General features: G+C 39.0%; 1 non-coding gene across 1 annotated transcript; it reads right to left on the bottom strand.

Moving 5' to 3' along the window:
* Nucleotides 1-16809: 16809 nt before the first annotated feature.
* On the bottom strand, nucleotides 16810-16916 carry LOC117273537 (small nucleolar RNA R71). Its single transcript, XR_004503543.1, has one exon. It is a non-coding gene; the product is annotated as a small nucleolar RNA R71 (small nucleolar RNA).
* Between the last annotated feature and the right edge of the window lie 4407 nt (nucleotides 16917-21323).

Below are 21323 nucleotides of genomic sequence, written 5' to 3'. Positions count from 1 at the left end.
AAAATTTTCGGAATCCGGGCACATGGGCACGAGAGGGTTAACTTTGTTGACTTTTCGAGTGGAGTTAGAAATTGTTATAAATTGATTAATTATGAGTATTAAAGTATATTTTTATTGGTTTGCAGGTTGTTTGACCAGTTTCGGATCGATGTGCATCGGTTTGAGGTGTTATAGAGGCGTTGGAGCCGGTTATTGAACTTTGGAGCGAGGTAAGTCTCATGTCTAACCTTGTGAGGCGGAATTTTCCTCGCATGTGTTATTCTTGTTATATGCTACATGTTGTGGGAGATGCGCATGTATGAGGTGACGAGTGTCTGTGCGTATGCTAGAATTCCTAGTTATGTCCTGGTAGGCTTAGGTTCACACCATGCTTTAATTGTACTATTTGAGTTATCCTTGCTTGTTTAATTCCTTTATTTCACGTTACGGCCTAAGACTAGGCTTACGTAGGGTGATGGACTCGCTATTATAGAGGTTTGACGAGTTACTTGATTAGCTGCTGAATTCTCCTACGAAGATCTCCCATGTTGTGTGTTTTCATCGAAAAGCTTCTTTAATTTCATAACTCACACGTATATTCATGAGTGGGGTCAATGACCTGTTAAAGCTTCTTTATTCTAATAGGATCGGGCCGTTCGCCTTGGCAGGATTATGTACCATATTCTAATGGGATCGGACCGTTCGCCTCGGTAGGATTATGTACCATATTCTTATGGGATAGGGCCGTTCACCTCGATAGTATCATATTCTTATGGGATCGGGCCGTTCGCCTCATCAGTATCATATTCTTATGGGATCGGGTCATTCGCCTTGGCAGTATTATGTATATATTCTTATGGAAACTGATCGTTCGCCTCAACAATATCATATTCTTATGGGATCGGGCCGTTCGCCTCAGCAACTTCATGAAATACTCTTATGGGATCGGGTTGTTCGCCTCGGCAGAATCGTGCGTAATATTTGACAAGAAGCTAGTGTATCCGTGAGTTTTCCTGATTTGAATTGTGATGACCTATCTGGTGGGGACTATTTTATATATATACTCTGGTTGAGGAGGTAACCGATAAATGGAGAGCTTGAGTTTACTGTTCAGAGGAGGATCGTACCACGTACCTATACTTGTTTACACTGTTTATTTACCATCTCTCATACTTTTTTACTTTCTATTGTACTTGATTTATTGGACCACTAGTAAGTATCGACGTCGACCCCTCGTCACTACTTCTCCGGGGATAGGCTAGATACTTACTAGGTACGCATTGATTTATGTACTCATGCTATATTTCTGCACTTATTATGCATGTATATATATTCCTGGTGGTATTTTGGCGCAAAGGCACGCTATTTCGGGGACTTTACGGTGAGCTACATCCCATGTTACGATCCGCAACATACATAGTCTCAATCAGAATTATTTATATTTTTCCTGTGTAACTTGTTGTAACGACTCGACTGGTCGTTTTGAGTATCAGAACCCCGTTTTCCCAATTACTACTTCATCTGGGCTTTACAATTGTTGTGTGACTTGCCAGGTAATTGGTTCGGGTTCGATGAGTTTTTGGAATGAATTGGAACACTTAGTTCCAAGGTTTAAAGCTTAAGTTAAAATAGCGACCGAATGTCGACTTATGTGTAAACGACCCCGGAATGGAATTTTGATGATTCCAATAGCTCCGTATGGTGATTTTGGACTTAGGAGCGTGTCCGGAAAAATAATTTGGAGGTCCGTAGTGGAATTAAGCTTGAAATGGCGAAAGCTGAATTTTTGAAAAGTTTGACCGGGGGTTGACTTTTTGTTATCGGGGTCGAAATCTGATTCCGGAAATTGGAATAGGTCCATTATGTCATTTATGATATGTGTGCAAAATTTGAGGTCAATCAGACTTGATTCGATAGGTTTCGGTATCGAATATAGAAGTTGGAAATTTCATAATAGACTAAAGTCAAGTGAGTTTGTATAAGACCTAACTTCCAATGAGAATAACTCTCATGATAAAAAGTGTTATATGATTTGTTACCTATCAAATGAAAGATCTTCGAGTCTAGTTTCTAATGCTTCAAACCGTTCATCATTTGGACATTACTACAAGGAGTTAATGACCAAATTACCAAAAGCTAAAAAAATGCGATTATGCTGTAAATTGTGCGACCGTAAAACAATTATGCGAGCCGCAAAATAGGTTTGCGACCCGCAAAATGGTCGCTGATATGCCCAATGCACACCACTTCTGGGCATCAGTTTTGCGATCCATTGTGCGACCCGCATTCCTATTTGGCAGTGCATTGTGCGATCGCATACCTGTTTTCGGAGGGGTAATTTTTATATTTTCATAACCCGACCCCATTTTGATAAATAGACTCTGGGGCTTATTTTGGGGTAATTATCTGATGATTTTAGAGAGAAGTGATAGTGTTCTAGAGAGAGGAAGTAGATGAAGTGTCTTGTTCATCAAATTCTTGTCCAAGCCTTGAAATCCAACAAGAAATCCCTCAAGTTCTTCATCAAAGAGGTAAGGTTCTAACCCCTAATCTTCAATTTCGAGTTTAGGTAATGATGGGTGATTAAGAGTATGATTCTTGGGTGTAAGAGTATTATTTATACGTATCAATAAGGTTTATGGAAAGAGTGTTGAGTTCAAATGGGTTGAAAATGGTAGAAATCTTCAAAGACTTCAATTGAAGATTTGAGGGTCGAGTTGATGTCGAAATTTGGTGAAATTCATATGGTTGGATTCGTGGTTGGATGGGAATTAATATTTTGTAAATTTTGGCGGGTTCCGAGAAGTGGTCCCCTCGAGTGATTTTTGGGGTAGTAATTTCGTGATTTTGTGGAAAATATTAGTATTTTGATATGGAATTAATTCCTATAAATTTTGTGGGCTAAATCAAATTAATTATGATTAGATTCGAGCCGTTCGGAAGTTGATACGCGTAGAATGGGATTTCTGTAGCATTGTTTAGCTTGCTTGACATTGGATTTGGCTTGTTCGAGGTAAGTAACTCTTCTAATCTTGGAGTTGAGTGTATGGACCCTGAATATATGTATTATGTTAATTGTTGGGAGGTGACACACATGCTAGGTGACAAGCATGTGGGCGTGCACTATAGAAATTGTGACATAATTATATCTGTGGAATTTTGTAGTTAAATAATCTTGTTATTTTCCATGCTATTTTATGTGTTTAAAAATTGAGCTAAAAAACATGTTAAAAATTGTGTTGAGGCTATGTGCTAGTATTTTGGGACCCACAAAGGTCATATTTGTTGTGAGTTATTTGTTTTAAATTGAAAGTTCATACTCAGTCTTATTCATTTTATTACATATCATATCTCAGTCTCTGTTGTTATTTATTGATACATCATATCATCATTTTTGGGCTATTCTCATGACATTGTGAGCCCATGAGAGAGAGCCTGGAGAGATTGATGGCTGAGGGAGGCCGAGGGCCTGATTGTGAGGATATTTTTGGGAACGGGTTGCATGTCGCAGCAAGCCATGTTGGCTTTATATATATTATTACTATTATGTAGATCGGGGCTGCCCGCCTACAACATGCCTTATTGGCTTATTATGACACGTGAGTTGTCCGTGTAGATTCTGATATGATATTATAGCACGTGAGTTGTCCATGTAGCACATGAGTTATCCGTGCAGATTATAGCGCTTGGGCTGTAGGAGCCTCTCTGGAGTCTATACACACCCACAGTGAGCGCATGTACCTACTGAGTGCGAGTGCCGAGTGACTGAGAGGCATGAGAAATGGTGAGGTATGCCCGAGGGGCTGTTTACAAGTAATGGTGAGGTAAGCTCGAGGGGCTATTTACGAGTGATGGTGAGGTAAGCTCGAGGGGCTGTATACGAGTGATTGTGAGGTCTGCCCGAGGGGCTGTTTATGGTTTTATCATTGAGTTGCATCTCATTGGCATGCACACATGACATACATGCATAGAGATGTATTTTCTCATACTGTACTGCATCACATCAATCATGATTTTTCACAATTTTTTTGACAGATGGGCATAGTGATGCATTTGTTTTTACACGGGTTATCTGGAAAGAAAATGAAACATCTAATTTATTATTGAAAGGATTTTGGGAAATTATTGTTTTCAAACTTATTCATATTTTTAGCAACTTCGGTAAACGATTTGGGTTTTCACTGATGTACTTGAAAGGAAGAACTATTATCTTTGAAATCATGATTTAGCTGAGCATTTTATTTCTGATTTACTTTTAGTATTATCTGCTTTACATTGTTATGGATTGTTATGGACTGTTATGGACTATTGGTTTTGGACCCGACCTTGGTGGAAGCTCGTCACTACTTTCAACCTAAGGCTAGGTTTGTTACTTACTCAGTATATGGGGTCGGTTGTACTGATACTACACTTCTGCATATTGTGTGCAGATGTTGGCTATTGTTGTTGCTGTGCTCGATGGTTGCCGTATTTGAAAGTGTACCTGCGTTCCTATTGTAGCTGCCTTTTGTTTATGGTAGCCTTAAATTATAAAAACTATGTTTATATACTTTTCAAACAGAAGATGTATTTACTTCATATCAGCTTTGTAAATTCTATTCTTAGAAGTTAGAAGCTCATGATTTATAGTATTAGTTTTTAGGAAATGTATAAGATTAAGATCTTTATTTACTTAAATTGCTTAAATAATTGTTATTGGAATTGAATAGTTGAAATTTGGCTTACCTAGCGGGTTGGGTTAGGTGCCATCACGACTAGTTGGATTTTGGGTCGTGACAAGGTGGTATCAGATCTCTAGGTTCATAGGTTCTATAAATCATGAGCAAGTGTCTAGTAGAGTCTTGCGGATCGGTATAATGACGTCCATACTTATCTTCGAGAGGCTACAGGGCATTTAGGATAATTTCCCATCTTCTTTCTTGATCGTGCGAAATTGATTCAGCTTGAAATATAACTCTTTGAATTCCTTCCACACATTCGTATACGCACATGAGCGCTCGGTATCAGCTGTGTATCGTCGGCTTGTGATTTCAGGGATGATGTGCGAGATGTGTATTCTATGTTTTGGTGATGGGCCAGTCTGGAGGACTCGAGGCCATGGTTAGACCACAGTTTAAGCTTGGTAGCTTTAATTATAACTTGTATATTTGGACTCATATGTTCGGTAATGTCCCTACAAGTGGAATTTGTGGATCGATGAGCGGTGGAATGGCCTTGTGATGAGTACGATGTAACTGCGGGATGTGTTAAGACGCATTGAATATGACGAGAAGTGTTTCCGTAAAATGTAAAGGAAAGGCCATTAGGTACTTGATTTTCGTTTTGATATGACGTACAGTCTCGAGTATGAATATTTTGAAGGATCTTTTACATTGTTAAATTTTGGGACAAATTAAATTCTCACGTCTGGTTAATGAGTTTGGACTTAGATAGACTAAGTGATTGCATAGTAATTATGACTGCAAAAAGATATAACAAGATGCCAATTTGAGGCTAAGGAGGTGGGTTATCTCATGGAGAGTAATCTACGTAGGTATGTTCCTTATATATGAGTGGAGAGTTTCTTTTCTTCCAGCAGGGCGTATGTGTAGAGATTTGAATTTGAATCTGGCTGAGAAAGTTGACTTGAGTATCAAGAGAATAATTGCGAGCTTAGCGGATGATTTGGGGTATTTTTATGGTTGGTGTTGCATGAGTTTGAGAAGAAGTTTTATTGAACTGACTGTGGCATTATGGCAGTAATAGAGTATTGGTATTGTGAGTCATGGAATTTTTTAATCTATGGTTTTGAGCCAAGTGGGGGAGCCTGCTATTGATAATTCAATTTCATGGTTATATGTAATGGTTTAGTTTTGGGCTGAGGCATACTGGTAGGTTAGTTATGACTTGTAGAAGTTGAGATCAAGGATGACTCGAATAAGGAAATTCCTGGATATATATTGCACTTTCAAGTATATGAAAATCGTGGTATGAGTGAGTTGTTATTTATGAATGATGTAGTGTGCACGGAGTATGAATTTGATAGGTGGTATTAAAGTATAGTTTGAGTGTTGTTGTGCTAATGGGGCACATGTCTTTTGGCCCATCTGGGCGGTGTATTGTGGATTTGAACAAATGGGATGACTCTCGAGAAAGTTCTAATGGATTCGAGATTTAATATGTAACAATTGAGAATTTTTGGCGGATCTGTTTATGGCTAAAATCTGAGATTTAAGTTGGATGGTGTCGAGACTTGTGTCATTTTTATATATCATTATGTATTTTATATTTCGGTATCAGGAAGATGAATGAAACGACCTTAGATTCAAATAAGGTATTTTCAGAGTGGGTGTTTCGGTTGTGGTATTTATAGGGGTAATTATGATGTGGTGAGACTCTACAGATGTTTTGGTGGCAATATTCTTGGGTTTGGTGACCTACGTGGTTTGGTCGAGTTAGAGGAATTTAGTTCTAAGGGCTTGATTATGTGCAAATGGATTCCAAAGTATTCTTGATGGTTTCTACCGGTGTGGAGAACGTGTTGTGTATTGTGATTTCCTTCTCATAAGAAGCAAAAGTAAGGTTTCTAACAAAAAAGGTACGTAAATTATTGGCGACTCAAAGTTGATAATGAGATTCTTGTGCTTGTCACATGATGGCATAATAGATGTGATGTGCGGGATTAGGATTTACATGTACAAGGTGACAGTTCAGTCTTGAAGAGAAGGTAACGAATGTTGGACAACATGGTCAGTTTTAAATATTTCGATGAATGTTATAACTGCTCGGTAATTCCTGATAAGGGTGCGCATTTCAGAAGGCACATTGTATTTTGACTTACAGATATATAAATTAGTATTGCGGTACTCACATGGTTGATAGATTGTTGATATTCAAATTTTTCCAAGTGGCACGAAAGAAATTTTTAAGTATTTCTCGTGGGATGATCATGTATGAGAGAGGTGTTAGGCATTCAGGCTGTAGATGGAATCAAATATGGTGATTCGCGTGTTCTATGGATTTGGAGATTGGGAGTTCTCATGAGCAGATTGTTTCATGGTTGTAGACTATGAAGTTGTGGCCGGAGCTAGCCAGATGATAAGATGTGTTATGAATCAGTCGCGGTGAATTTTTGGAGGGCTATTTGTCTAATTGTGGGTGACTAGAGTTAATTTGGCAGTCTATTGGTAGGCCCAATTAAGATATGTATTCTATACTGAGCAAGAATGGTTGACTCCATACTGTTATTGTGGAGGGGTGTGTCATTCGGTTGATGTTGAACTTTTTTTTTTGTTCTGAAATGATATGTAAGTTACTCCTTTATGGTACGAGGAGTTGTGATTCATTGGTTAAGTGCACAGATGGTGCGGTTCTATTTGAGCCTTATAGCAGAATTTGAGCTTGATGAGTATCTGGGTATTGCCTGATCGATAGCGTAATAGTTATGCCCTTTCAGGTTTTGTGTGGCATTTTTGTCATTTGCCTCTCCGTCATTATTAATTTGGAGCAGGGTGGCTCGGGGTATATAATATGGACCAACGTTTGGATGGGGTCACACATTGCAGTAGAGTTATGTTAAGATATGAACCTTGTGTTAGAATCGGGTGATGGTTCTATGGTGTATGATGAATTTTCAACGTTTCGTTGTGGCGGTACTTGTTAATCTGACATGGCAGTTCTCTTATTTGAGTCATTTTCCATGACTTGGTACATTTGAATTGTTGCGTATTGGTGCACGGATAGCACGGGTTGTGGCTCTGAGTTATATTGGTGCGGCATGTCTGTGGAATAGTTGTGTTTAGTAATATAAGGTCATTGGACCTAGAATGAGTACTATCAGGTTTGGTTTCGGTATATCCAGGAGTATAATATTGAATATCGGCTCAGAAAGTGATTATGGTTCTAGTTGGGGTGAGAGAGCTCCGTGACTTGTTGATCTGGTAAGTGGTCATGAAATTTCGTGTGTTTCTTTTATTATCAACAGTGTACGAAGGTTTTGGGATGAGGTTTGGTTCGATATGGGTTTAATACTAGTATGTGGTTGGTTTTGGCGTAGTCACTATGAACAGGAATTGTGCTACGAGCATGCGAGTTGTGTAATATGTTAGGTGATTATGTTAGTGGTTATGGTGATGGTTATGGCTTGATATAACTTGTTCAAACTCATATAGTGTGTAAATGTAAGATTCGTGTCTTGAAAGAATTTTTGAAGGTTGGGAATTGAATTCCAAGGTTTTTGGGCTAAGGTTAAATTAAGAATTTTCAGTTGTATTGTATTGTCAGACCTATATAGAATAGGGCGACGTGAGATCACCCCCGCGTATGTGCGTGGTAAGGTGGAAAAAATATTTGAAGGTTAAGAACAACTCTTGGCACGTTTGATGACGAACAAATGTTTAAGTGGGGGGAATGTAACGACCTGATCTGTCGTTTTGAGTATCACAATCTCGTTTCCCCATTTACTACTCAATTTGGGCTTTAAAATTGTTGTGTGACTTGCCGGGGTAATTGGTTCGGGTTCGGTGAGGTTTTCGAATGAATTGGAACACTTAGTTCCAAGGTTTAAAGCTTAAGTTAAAACAACGATCGATCGGATATAAACTTATGTGTAAATGACCCCTGAATGGAATTTTGATGATTGCAATAGCTATGTATGGTGATTTTGGACTTAGAAGCGTGTCCGAAAAAATTATTTGGAGGTTCGTAGTGGAATTAGGCTTGAAATGGCAAAAGTTGAATTTTTGGAAAGTTTGACTGGGGGTTGACTTTTTGATATTGGGGTCGGAATCTGATTCCGAAAATTGGAATAGGTCTGTTATGTCATTTATGACGTGTGTGCACAATTTGAGGTCAATCAGACTTGATTCGGTAAGTTTCGGCATCGAATGTAGAGGTTGGAAATTTCATAATAGACTAAAGTCAAGTGAGTTTGTACAAAACCTAACTTCCAATGAGCATAACTCTCATGATACTAAGTTTTATATGTTTTATTAACTATCAAATGAAAGATCTTTGAGTCTAGTTTCTAACTCTTCAAACCGTTCGTTATTTGGACAATACTACAAGAAGTTATGACCAAATTACCAAAAGTTGAAAAAATACGATTATGCGGCAAATTGTGCGACAACAAATCAATTATGCGAGCCGCAAAATAGGTTTGCGACCCGCAACATGGTCACCGATATGCCCAGTGCACACCACTTCTGGGCATCAGTTTTGCGATCCATTGTGCGACCCGCATTCCTATTTGGCGGTGCATTGTGCGATCGCATACTTATTTTCGGAGGGGTAATTTTTCTATTTTCATAACCCGACCCCATTTTGATAAATAGGCTTTGGGGCTTATTTTGGAGTAATTATCTGATGATTTTAGAGAGAAGTGAGAGTGTTCTAGAGAGAGGAAGTAGATGACGTGTATTGTTCATCAAATTCTTGTCCAAGTCTTGATATCCAACAAGAAATCCCTCAAGTGCTTCATCAAAGAGGTAAGGTTCTATCCCTTAATCTTCAATTTGGAGTTTGGGTAATGATGGGTGATTAAAAGTATGATTCTTAGGTGTAAGAGTATTATTTATACGTATCAATAAGGTTTATGGAAAGAGTGTTTAGTTCAAATTAGGTAAAGATTGGGTTGCAAATAGTAGAAATCTTCAAAGACTTCAATTGAAGATTTGAGGGTCGAGTTGATATCGGAATTTGGTGAAATTTGCATGGTTGGACTCGTGGTTGGATGTGCATTAATATTTTGTAACTTTTGTTGGGTTCCGAGATGTGGGCCCCATGAGTGATTTTTGGGGAGTAATTTCGGATTTTCTGGAAAATATTAGTATTTTGATATGGAATTAATTCCTATAAATTTTGTGGGCTGAATCAAATTAATTGTGATTAGATTCGAGCTGTTCGAAAGTTGATACGCGCAGAATGGGATTTCTGGATCATTGTTTAGCTTGCTCGACATTGGATTTGGCTTGTTCGAGGTAAGTAACTCTTCTAATCTTGGAGTTGAGGGTCTGAACCCTGAATATATGCATTATGAGAATTGTTGGGAGGTGACGCACATGCGATGAAGGGCATGTGGGCGTGCACTATAGAATTTTGTAGTTAAATAATTTTGGCATTTTCCATGCGGTTTTATGTGTTAAAGAAATTGAGCTGAAAAACATATTAAAAATTATGTTGAGGCTATGTGCCAGTATTTTGGGACCCACAAAGGTCATATTTGTTGTGAGTTATTTTTTTAAAATTGAATATTCATACTCAGTCATATTCATTTCATTACATATCATATCTCAGTCTCTAGTATTATTTATTGATACATCATATCATCATTTTTTGGGCTATTCTCATGACATTGTGATCCCATGAGAGAGAGAGAGACTAGAGAGATTGATGACTGAGGGAGGCCGAGGGCCTGATTGTGAGGATAGTTTTGGGAACGGGCTGCATGCTGCAGCTGACCATGTTGGCTTTATATATATTATTACTATTATGTGGATCGGGGCTGCCCGCCTACAACAGGCCTTATTGGCTTATTATGGCACGCGAGTTGTCCGTGCGGATTCTGATATGATATTATAGCACATGAGTTGTCCGTGTAGCACATGAGTTATCCATGCAAATTATAGTGCTTGGGCTGTAGGAGCCTCTCCGGAGTCTATACACATCCCCAGTGAGTGCATGTACCTACTGAGTGCGAGTGCCGAATGCCGAGTGCTGAGTGACTGGGAGGCATGAGAGATGGTGAGGTATGCCCGAAGGGCTGTTTACGATTGATGGTAAGGTAAGCTCGAGGGGCTATATACGAGTGATTGTGAGGTCTGCCCGAGGGGCTGTTTATGGTTTTATCATTGAGTTACATCGCATTGGCATGCACACATGACATACATGCATAGATATGTATTTCCTCATGTTGTACTACATCACATCATTCATGATTTTTCATACATTTTTGACAAATGGGAATAGTGATGCCTTTATTTTTACACGGGTTATCTGGAAAGAAAATGAAACATCTAATTTATTATTGAAAGAATTTTGGAAAAATTATTGTTTTCAAACTTATTCATATTTTTGGCAACTTTGGTAAACGATTTGGGTTTTCACTGATGTACTTGAAAGGAAGAACTATTATCTTTGAAATCATGATTTAGCTGAGCATTTTATTTTTGAGTTACTTTTAGTATTATCTGCTTTACGTTGTTATGGACTGTTGTGGACTATTGTTTTTGAACCCGACCTTGGTGGAAGCTCATCACTACTTTTAACCTAAGGCTAGGTTTGTTAGTTACTCAATACATGGGGTCGGTTGTACTGATACTACACTTCTGCACATTGCGTGCAAATGTTGGCTGTTGTTGTTGCTGTGCTCGATGGTTGCCGGATTTGAAGATGTACCTGCGTTCCTATTGTAGCTGCCTCTTGTTTATGGTAGCCTTAGATTATAAAAACTCTGTTTATGTGCTTTTCAAACAGAAGATGTATTTACTTCATATCAGCTTTGTAAATTCTATTCTTAGAAGCTCATGATTTGTACTATCAATTCTTGAAAAATGTATAGGATTAAGATCTTTATTTACTTAAATTTCTTAAATAATTGTTATTGGAATTGAGTAGTTGAAAGTTGGCTTACCTAGCGGGTTGGGTTAGGTGCCATTATGACTAGTTGGATTTTGGGTCGTGACACTTGTATTTCAAAAAGATATTGTATTGTTATTGTACCATCTAGTAGATGCTCATGCACTTGTGACACCGGGTTTTGGGGGTGTTCTAGAATTTATTTATGGACTGTTTATATTGTTACACTTTTACTCACTATTTTAATTATATTGTACCTAACTACGATTTATTTTAATGCACTTACCTCTCTATGGATGGCGGATCAGTATGGATCCAGGGAAGTCAATTGATTTCATGATGGATGTAACTATAGAAATGACATTAGAGGAGGTCGATATGAAGTTACACAGGTGCGCTATCTCATGTGAGCAGGTTAACGGTTGTATGATTTTGATGAAGTCCATACGTAGACTTCTACTTTCTGCCCAACATGGGATGGACGTACTGTGAGGTTAGCTTGTATCGCTTGAAGAAGGTGGTACGGAGGTTAGAAGATCGAGTGTACGATTATGGCGTATAATTCTGGATGTGTTATGATTAGTCCAACAAGAACTTATGAGAAATTTGGCTGAGCAACGGTGTGGGGGCCTGGTAACTGGGAAGAAGAGGTCGTCGCGGTGTCTGAATCTACATGGTTGTAGCGTAAAGCTAAGTGGGGGAGCCCACCATCTACAAGTGAGTCACGTGGTCATGTGCATGTGCAATTCTGGTTATCGGTGCATTGGTAGATTATTTATGACCAAGAGGACGAGGAATTTTGGACAAGGATGTTTGACGTATATATGTTACATTTCGCCTTATTTATTCGTGTGCAAGTACTGGGGATGACTTAGAAGTTATGCTTATGTGGATGTGATGGGCAAGGAAAAGAATTCATTTGGTCGCTTCATGGGAGTGCTCATGTTCTAACGGAGCACTAGTTATTTTGTTAGATAATCGATATTGGATTAGAATGGGCGACTCTCAATAATGGTCCTACTGGATTCAAGATTTAAGGTGTGGCGCTTAAGGATTTTTGGGTTCGTTATGTGGTTGAAGACTGGGTGTTGCAGCAGAGTGTGAAAGGTACTTGGAATATTCTATGTTATCATCGGGTCTGCAGTGCAGTGTTAGAGAAGTGGGAGAAACAACTTCAGATTCACAGAAGATCTAATCAGCGTAGGTGCATCAGTTGGAGATAATATGGAGTGCACGGGGAGGGTATGAAATAGCTTATGGGTATTGAAACAACAAGGTGTCGCGATTTGTGTTACTCAGGATGAGTGTTGATTGGGATCCATTATATGATTGAATATAGGTATTTATTCTGAAGGCAAGTCAAAGAGAAATCGAAAGAAGGTGAGTCGGCCTAGTAGTGGTTTGGATCGGCATGGTTAAGAAAATGGTCGGTTTCTTCGGTGTGGTAAAACTATACAGGTGATTTGTGGTTGTATGTGCGGGATTGACAACCTTCGCGATTTGATTGATTTAGAGGTATTTGATTCTGATGGTTCTGTTATGTGTACATAGATTCTAGAAGAGTTATGGCAGTTTAGACTACAACTTGAGGCTTGATTTTATGCGATTATGGGAATTTGGTTGAGTGTTGCAATTGTTCTTCTGAAATAAGTGGAGTGAAAGGGGGTTCTAGCTGATGTAGTGTTTATTCTACTTGTGGTTCAGGGGATTTTGATGAAATTCTTGGACTCTCGCATAGCGGCATGATGGGTGCAGTGAGTGGTATGGAGATTGGAAGTTGAGGATCAAGGTTGCGGTTCGATTTTGATAAGAATTTCACGAGCTCGGAGGAGCGGGGGAAGATTTAAGATGTTCAGAGTATGCTGACATTAGTTTTGGGCAGTCTGAGGATGGTCTGTTTTGTGGAAGAATGTTGGGTATTGAAATGCGGATGCTTGACTAGCACTATAGAAATAGTATGGTCGATGGCCATTAATGTTCAAATTTTACTACCTGGTGCGGAAGGTTGTAGGAGTATATCCCACGGGAATATTGTATAAGTGTGATGTGTTAGTCATTTGATTATTAGATATTGAAATCAGGTATGGAGATTTTGGTGATGTCTCCAACGGGGGAGGTTATGACTGAAAGGTGCTCTATTCCTTTGGTTGTGGTCCCTTGTAGCTTGTCGCTATTGCACCTTAGTTGTGCTCGAGTTTTTGTAGCGCGTGGCGCTATCCGTCTCCCCGGGTTTATATTTATGCACTTGACGTGCTTCTGGTTGATATTCGGGCATTTCGTATGTATGAGCATTATGGCTCGATAGGTATTTCCTTATTGATTTTTATGTGTGGATCGGGTGGCACGCCGCCACGGGTATGATGTTTGGATCAGGTTGCACGCCGCAACGGTATCATGTATGGATTGGGTTGCACGCCGTAATAGTGAGACCAAATTCAGGAGGATGTAGCCTGGTCCATCTATCCAATAGCTTCTACGGCTCGCCGGTCGCGACTGGTCTGTGCTCTGGGATAGCTGCTGTAACTGGCTGAGCCCCACTCGCAGGTAGTGCACCCAAGGTCTAATATATGGCAACAACATGCCCTGGAGCCTGAGCGGCAGGGGTCTGTGCTCCTGAAATGGCCCATGAACCGCAACATATGGCCCATGACCTCCTGAAATCTCGGTGCATGCATGAAATCCGCCGGGGCTGGATCAGATGCAGGTACCTCACCCTGCTCCTCAATAATAGGATCTTCCACTGGATCCACTGGTGGCACAACATGAGCAACTCTAGGATGTCCTCTTCCTCTAGTAGGGGTTGAAGCCCTCCATCTGCCTCTTCTTCGGCCTCTAGCAATATGGGGAGAAGCTCCTCCGTTGCCGGGTACATCTACCGCGTGCATTCTCACCATCTGTGAGAGAATAAGAGAAAGATACTTAACACAACATCAACTACACGATAGGAGATGAAGAAAGAGAATTTTTCTAACACTCTATAGCCTCTCGAAGATAAGCACATACATCTCCGCACTGATCCGCAAGACTCTATTAGGCCCGCTCATGACTTGTGAGACCTATGTGTGATGGTAGGCTATAATTACGTATTTGCACTCTAATTTACTGCACTTTATTCAAGTTTGAGCTTTAATTGATAGTGTTTTGCACTTATTGCGTGTTTTATGCCTTGTAGGAGTGATTTTGAGTGATATAGATGTTATGGAATATATTCGAGTGTTTTGGAGCTTTAAAGTCTAAGTAAAGGCCCAAGGGATTAAGCCGGGATCGTGTTCGGGGGTCGATGACCAAGTCTGGGCGTCAAAATGCACCAAAAATCCGTACTCTGAGAAAAGTCCACTGCCGGAGAGCGTGGGGTGGCACATGGCATGCCGCTGCTGTACAATTTCCTGCTGCCTGTCAGAACCAACACTCTAGATTTCCCTACTAATGCCCTACATGGCACGTCGCCCCACGCAGCGTGCCTATGCAATGTTTACAGAGTGAAAATCCTAATTCGGTTAGAAGAAGATGATTTCGTATGAGCCCAATCCTACTTGGTATAAATACACGGAAAAAAATTATTTCTGGACTTTTGACACATATTCGACGGAATGAGGCTAAGGAGGAGTTGGAAGAACACGAGCACAAGGATATCATCAGTCCTTCCTTACTTAAGACACGAGTTTGGATTGGATTTATGTTTTCCTATCTTTTAATTATATCTGGGATGAATTGCTCCATATCTATGGAGTAGTTCTATTTAGGGTTTGATGGATTTGGTGTATTGATGATTGTTTGTGGATTATAACTCTAACTTCTTGTATTGAAGCATTTTTGGATGATTTAATTGTTGCATCTATATTCACTAGTTCATGTAATTGAAAGAGCCATAACTTGTGATATCTTTGAATTATATTGTTGGTTGAGTTCATTTATTCTTCTTAGTAATCGAAAGAGGCTAGTTGAATCATTGATTAAACCTAGTTAGGAGAATAATCGAGTGAGGTTCTCCTAAAGACCAATCCATTACGCATTCTTGCATATCTTCATGTGCTTAAATTGGTTCATCTTGTGAGGTTAAGACTTAATCGAGAGAGAAGTCTTTGATGAACGTTTGAACTAATAATTGAGTGAATTCGAGAGACTCACTTAGACATTAGAAGTGAATTACCTAGAGTTAGATCCCAAACAATTATCTTGCACCTATCCTATCAACACATATTTTCTCCCACTGATAGCTTCCTTGGTTACGTTTGTTGCGATAGTCATTAGTCAATAGCTTTAGATTCTTAGTTAATTCTAGTTATTAATCATATAAATCTCAATTGTTGATTTTCCTGAATAGCAATCAAGTTAGAAACTACGAAAATATTATTTAACTCCAATTCCTGTGGATACGATATTATACTATACTATCTTTGACTAGTGAGCATAATTTAAGTGTGTGTTTCGAGCTCGTCAAATTTTGGTGCAGTTCTCATGGATTGGCAATCAACAATGTTTGAAATAGTTTGTAGTGCTAATTTAGGAATTTTTTTATTTAATTTTATTTTTTTCTTTTACGGTTGGTGTTGTTTGACTGTGCGGGATGTTACAAGTTAAGATTGGTGCATGTCTCGAGCTTCTGCTAAAGAAGTTCTACCATACGAGCAAAAAATTAAAAACAACTACGATAGGTGAGGAAGGAAAAAAATCTCGTCGAACGTTAGAAAAGGTTGGGCAATCCTCAACCAAATAAGATATGGCTGGAAACGGTGATGATAATGTAGTTTTGGCTGCGAGAGAACCCAACAATGAGATCAAGCTGCACCGGATGCTGAGGAAGCAACTATCAAAGATGCACATATTATCTACTAAGAAGACATGGGTCGGAGAATTGCTCAAAATCAACCCTTGGGTTCAGACCAGTTCTGAAATATAGCTCCCATGTCTGGGAGACCACTTGGCGATTATGCTAGACCAGTTTACAATCAAGGATTATCAAGTGTGAGACCACCTCCAATTGCAGCTAGCAATTTTGAATTGAAACAAGGGTTTTTTCAAACTCTTTAGAATTGTTGTGTCTTCAGGGGGAAGCCAAACGAAGATCCAAACACACATCTAATGGACTTCGAGGAGATTATGAATACTTTCAATATAATGGTGTGTCACAAGATGTAGTGTACTTAAGGGCATTCCCCTTTTCTCTTAAAGATGATGCAAAAAGTGACTTCTAAGCTTTCCTATTGGATCGATTAGAACGTGGGGTGAGATGACCAGAAAATTCCTTGATAAATATTTCTCCTTAGCTAAAACGGGAAATTTAGAAGAGAAATCCATAGCTTCTGCCCGAAAGATACGGAAACTATTTTTGAAGAATGGGAGAGGTTTAAGGAGATTGTTAGAAAGTGTGAGCATAGTGGAATTGAACTCTGGATGCAATTCTAATACTTTTGGGATGGATTGACACCGGCCTCACGTAGAACATTGAGCAATGCAGCTGGAGGCCCGTTGATGATTAAGACTCTAGAGGAGATAGTTACAATTATTGATGAGTTGTCTGATGATGCTAATCAATGGCCCTCTGAGAGTGTGGAAAGAAGAAGATCAACTAGTATTCACCAGGTTGATGCTAATACATCTGTACAGGTACAGATTGGTGCTATGGCCAAAGAGATAAGGAAGCTGACCTTAGCCTTGATACAAAGTGAGCCTCATGCAACTTGTGATATATATGGAACAGGACACCCTACTAGTGAGTGTGAAGCCTCAATTGAGGAAGTAAATACTGTAGGAAACTAAAATTTCAATGCAATGGGTCAAAGGCGCCCCGGTTTTTTATGGAGTTCACCTGGAGGTATTGCGAATGCTTGGCAGCAAAATAACTCTAGACTGCAGGGACAAGGAACTCCAGCATACCAAAATCAGCAGAGGCATCAATTTCCGCCTCAACAGCCCATTCGGCGTGGTCTAGATGATATAATGAAGGCTTTCATTATCAAGACAGATGAGAGGTTGGACGCTCATGGAGCAGCTATCAAAAAATTGGGCAATGGTTTTCGAAACCTGGAGAGACAAGTGGGACAGACGACAACAATATTACCTGAGAGAGTTCCAGGAACTCTCCCCACTGACACAGAAAAGAATCCCAAAGAAACAGTGAATGTTGAAACTCTAAGAAGAGGGCAAGTGTTGAAAAATCCCACCCTGATCCAAAAAAGAGGTGATACTTGAAAAAGAAAGGGGAGCAACTGGAGAATGATGTTGATAAAAAGAAGAAAGGTCCGATGAAAACTGAGAAGAAGAAAAAGGAAGAAAAATCAAGAAGGGAGGAACCTGATGAGAGAGAACATATGCCTGCTCTACCTTTCCCACAAAAGCTATATAGGGAAAAGCTGGATAAGCAGTTTGAGAAATTTCTGGATGTGCTAAAATAAGTTCATGTGAACTTATCATTCACATAAGTGTTTTCACAAATACCTGCTTACGCCAAATTCTTGAAGGAGATCCTTACAAAGAAAATAAAAATCGAGGAGACATCAGTGGTCAAGCTCACAGAGTATTGCAGTGCGATCTTACAAAATAAACTCCCACAAAAGTGTGGAGATCCAGGGAGTTTTACTATAACTTGCTCTATTGGAACTATTCATTTTAATAAATCATTATGTTATTCTGGTACCTCAATTAATTTAATGCCTCTATCTATTTACAGGAAAGTGGAGAAGGAGATTGGAGAGATAAGGTCGATGCCAATATCTTTGCAGCTGTCAGACCAAACGACTTTAATACCCGAGGGGATAGTGAAAGATGTGTTAGTTCGGGTGGATAAGTTCGTATTTCTTGTAGACTTTACAGTGGTGAATATGGAGGAGAATAAGGAGATCCCCTTCATCCTAGAAAGACCATTCTTAGTAACGGGTAGATCAATATTGGATATACACGAGAGGAAACTCATGCTTAGAGTGGGTGAGGAGACGGTGACTTTTGATATGAATGTAGAAAATGGGGCACAAAAAGAAAAACCAGTTGCGTATGTTGAGTGGAAAGTGAAGGGCTCAAAAGAGAAGGCTGCACTAAGTGAGAAAGATAAGTGTGGGGTGTACCCCAAAAATGCTGAGAAGAAGCTGTCAGCATGGATATGCGCATTAGTCCGAAGGTAAGGAATGGAGCCTGACTTCGACTCAGACCTCGACTAGATGTTTAGGGAAGTTTCTTTTATCTTATGCGTTTTAATTGTGTATCATGGGGACATGCCATAACATAAAGTGTGTGGTGAGGGATAATTGTATGTTGTATGTATATGTGTTGGTTTTGTAAGTTGTTGTATTTGGAAAATTGAAAAAACCATAAAATTGAAAAAAAATCAATTTTTCCCGATGATGGATATCATTCGACGGGTTTCTTGAGGGAGTAAATTCGAAGGAAAAAAACAAAAAGATTTTCTTTTGTAGGTAGTATAATAAGTCCCTCTTGGTTTTTTTTTGTGCCGCGATTCTTTTCTAAGGGTTTTATTTGAACCAAATGTAGTTAGTTTTTATGTTTTTTAGGAGTAGGAAACCTTGTGCTATAATTTGAATTGAAAGTAATGTCTCTTGACTTTATTAGGACTTGAGAATAGTTAGTGCTTTAGTTGTGACGCTTAAGCTTAGGTTTTGACTCTTGTATAAGTACCTTAAACTGTATGATTTTAACTTTCCTTAACTACTTTGACTAAAGTGTCTTGAAGAGACCGATCCTGAGTGAGTTATGTGCCATATGTGTGTGAGGTTTTGTGTATTCTGTGTATTGCATTTGATGTCTAGAACTTGCCCTATGTGTTTGCAAAGCGAAATAGTAGTTTTATTCAGTCTTGGAAGTGATATAGGCATTTCTTTATTGAGCCAGTTATATTCTTTTACCCACCTAATTGTTATGTATTTTAATTAACCTTGAGAAGCCTGTAAGCCTGTTTCTTTGGCAACCACAGTACGAGCATTACCCATTTGTTTGAATTGACCATCTATTTGAACTTTTACCTCTCGTGGGCACTTAAATTTGTTATGAATTTTGTAAAAGCAGAAGTGTGGGGTGGTTGGTTTTACTTTTGAGCAAAACTAATGAAATAAGGAGAAAAGTGCGCTGTTTAAAAAAAGTAAGGACCACTTGAATTGAAAAAGAAAAGAAAGGAAATAGTGTATTATTGTGAAAAATATTCGTTGAAAGTAGTGACTCTTGATGTATTTGTGCCTAAAGAAGTTGGGAGTTAATGTATATTGATGTGAAGGTGGAGTTTTGGTTTGCTATAAGTGTGGGGTTTTGAACGGTTAAGTGTATATGTATTAAAGTTCTTAGGGAGGTGTAGTCACTCTTATATCTAAATGTATCCTGCCCGTCCCGTAGCCTACATTACAACCCATTAAAGAAATACTTGATCCTTGACTGAATGAGCTCTAATAATAAAGTAGTACACTACGGGCAAGCCTATGGTATGACTTTTGTGGCATATGAATGTTGTTTCAGAGAGTGAGTGAATTCTTTCTATATTGAGTTCCTAATTGTTTTTAAATTTCATTGTGTGTGGAACTACTATTTATTGTTGTATGATGGCACTTAATTCATGAAGGAAAGGTAATACTTGACCTCTGTGTAAGAGTAAGTGAGCGAGTTATAAATAATGCATGGTTATTGTGAGTCAAATCTTAAGGCGAGGATGTTACAGTATTGTGCTTAATCTGTTTTAAATACTATTGGTGCGATGAGTTATGAGAGTTGTTGAAAAATGTCGCGTACTATGTGAAGTGTAGTTGGATTGCTTGAGGACGAGCAATAGTTTAAGTGTGGGGTGTTGCTGGTAGGCTATAATTACGTATTTTAGTCGCTTGTTGCACTCTAATTTACTGCACTTTATTCATGTTTGAGCTTTAATTGATAGTGTTTTGCACGTATTGTGTGTTTTATGCCTTGTATGAGTGATTCAAAATGATGTAGATGTTATGGAATGAATTCAAGTGTTTTGGAGCTTTAAAGTCCGAGTAAAAGCCCAAGGGGTTATGCTGGGATCGTGTTCAGAGGTCGAGGACCAAGCCTGGACATCAAAATGCACAAAAAATCCGTACTCTTAGAAAAGTCCACTACTGCGGCGTGTGGCGCGCTGTGGCTGTACAATTTCCTGCTACCTTTCAGAACCAACTCTCTAGATTTTCCCACTAATGACCCACATGGCACGACGCCCCACGCGGAGCGCCTGTGCAATATCTACAAAGTGAAAATTCTAATTCGGCTAGGAGAAAGTGATTTCGTCTAGGTCCTACCCTACTTGGTATAAATACATAGAAAACCATTATTTTTTGGACTTTTGACACATATTCGAACGAAGGAGGCTAAGGAGGAGTTGGAATAATACGAGCACAAGGATTTTATTATTCCTTCCTCACTCAAGACATGAGTTTGGATTGAATTTATGTTTTCCTAACTTTTAATTATATTTGTGACGAATCTCTCCATATCTATGGAGTAGTTCTCTTTAGGGTTTGATGGATTTGGTGTATTGATGATTGTTTGTGGATTATAACTCTAGCTTTATGTATTGAAGCATTTTTGGATGATTTAATTGTTGCATCTATATTTACTAGTTCATATAATCGAGAAAGGCATAACTTGTGATATCTTTGCATTATACTGTTAGTTGAGTTCATTAATTCTTCTTAGTAATCGAAAAAGGCTAGTTGAATCATTGATTAAAATAAATTAGGAGAATAATCGATAGAGGTTCTCCTAAAGACCAATCCACTATGCATTCTTGCATATTTGCACGTGCTTAAATTGGTTCATCTTGCGAGGTTAAGACTTAATCG

Source organism: Nicotiana tomentosiformis, chromosome 9 (assembly GCF_000390325.3).
Source record: "Nicotiana tomentosiformis chromosome 9, ASM39032v3, whole genome shotgun sequence".
NCBI lineage: Eukaryota > Viridiplantae > Streptophyta > Magnoliopsida > Solanales > Solanaceae > Nicotiana > Nicotiana tomentosiformis.
This window is presented reverse-complemented; position numbering and strand designations above follow the sequence as displayed.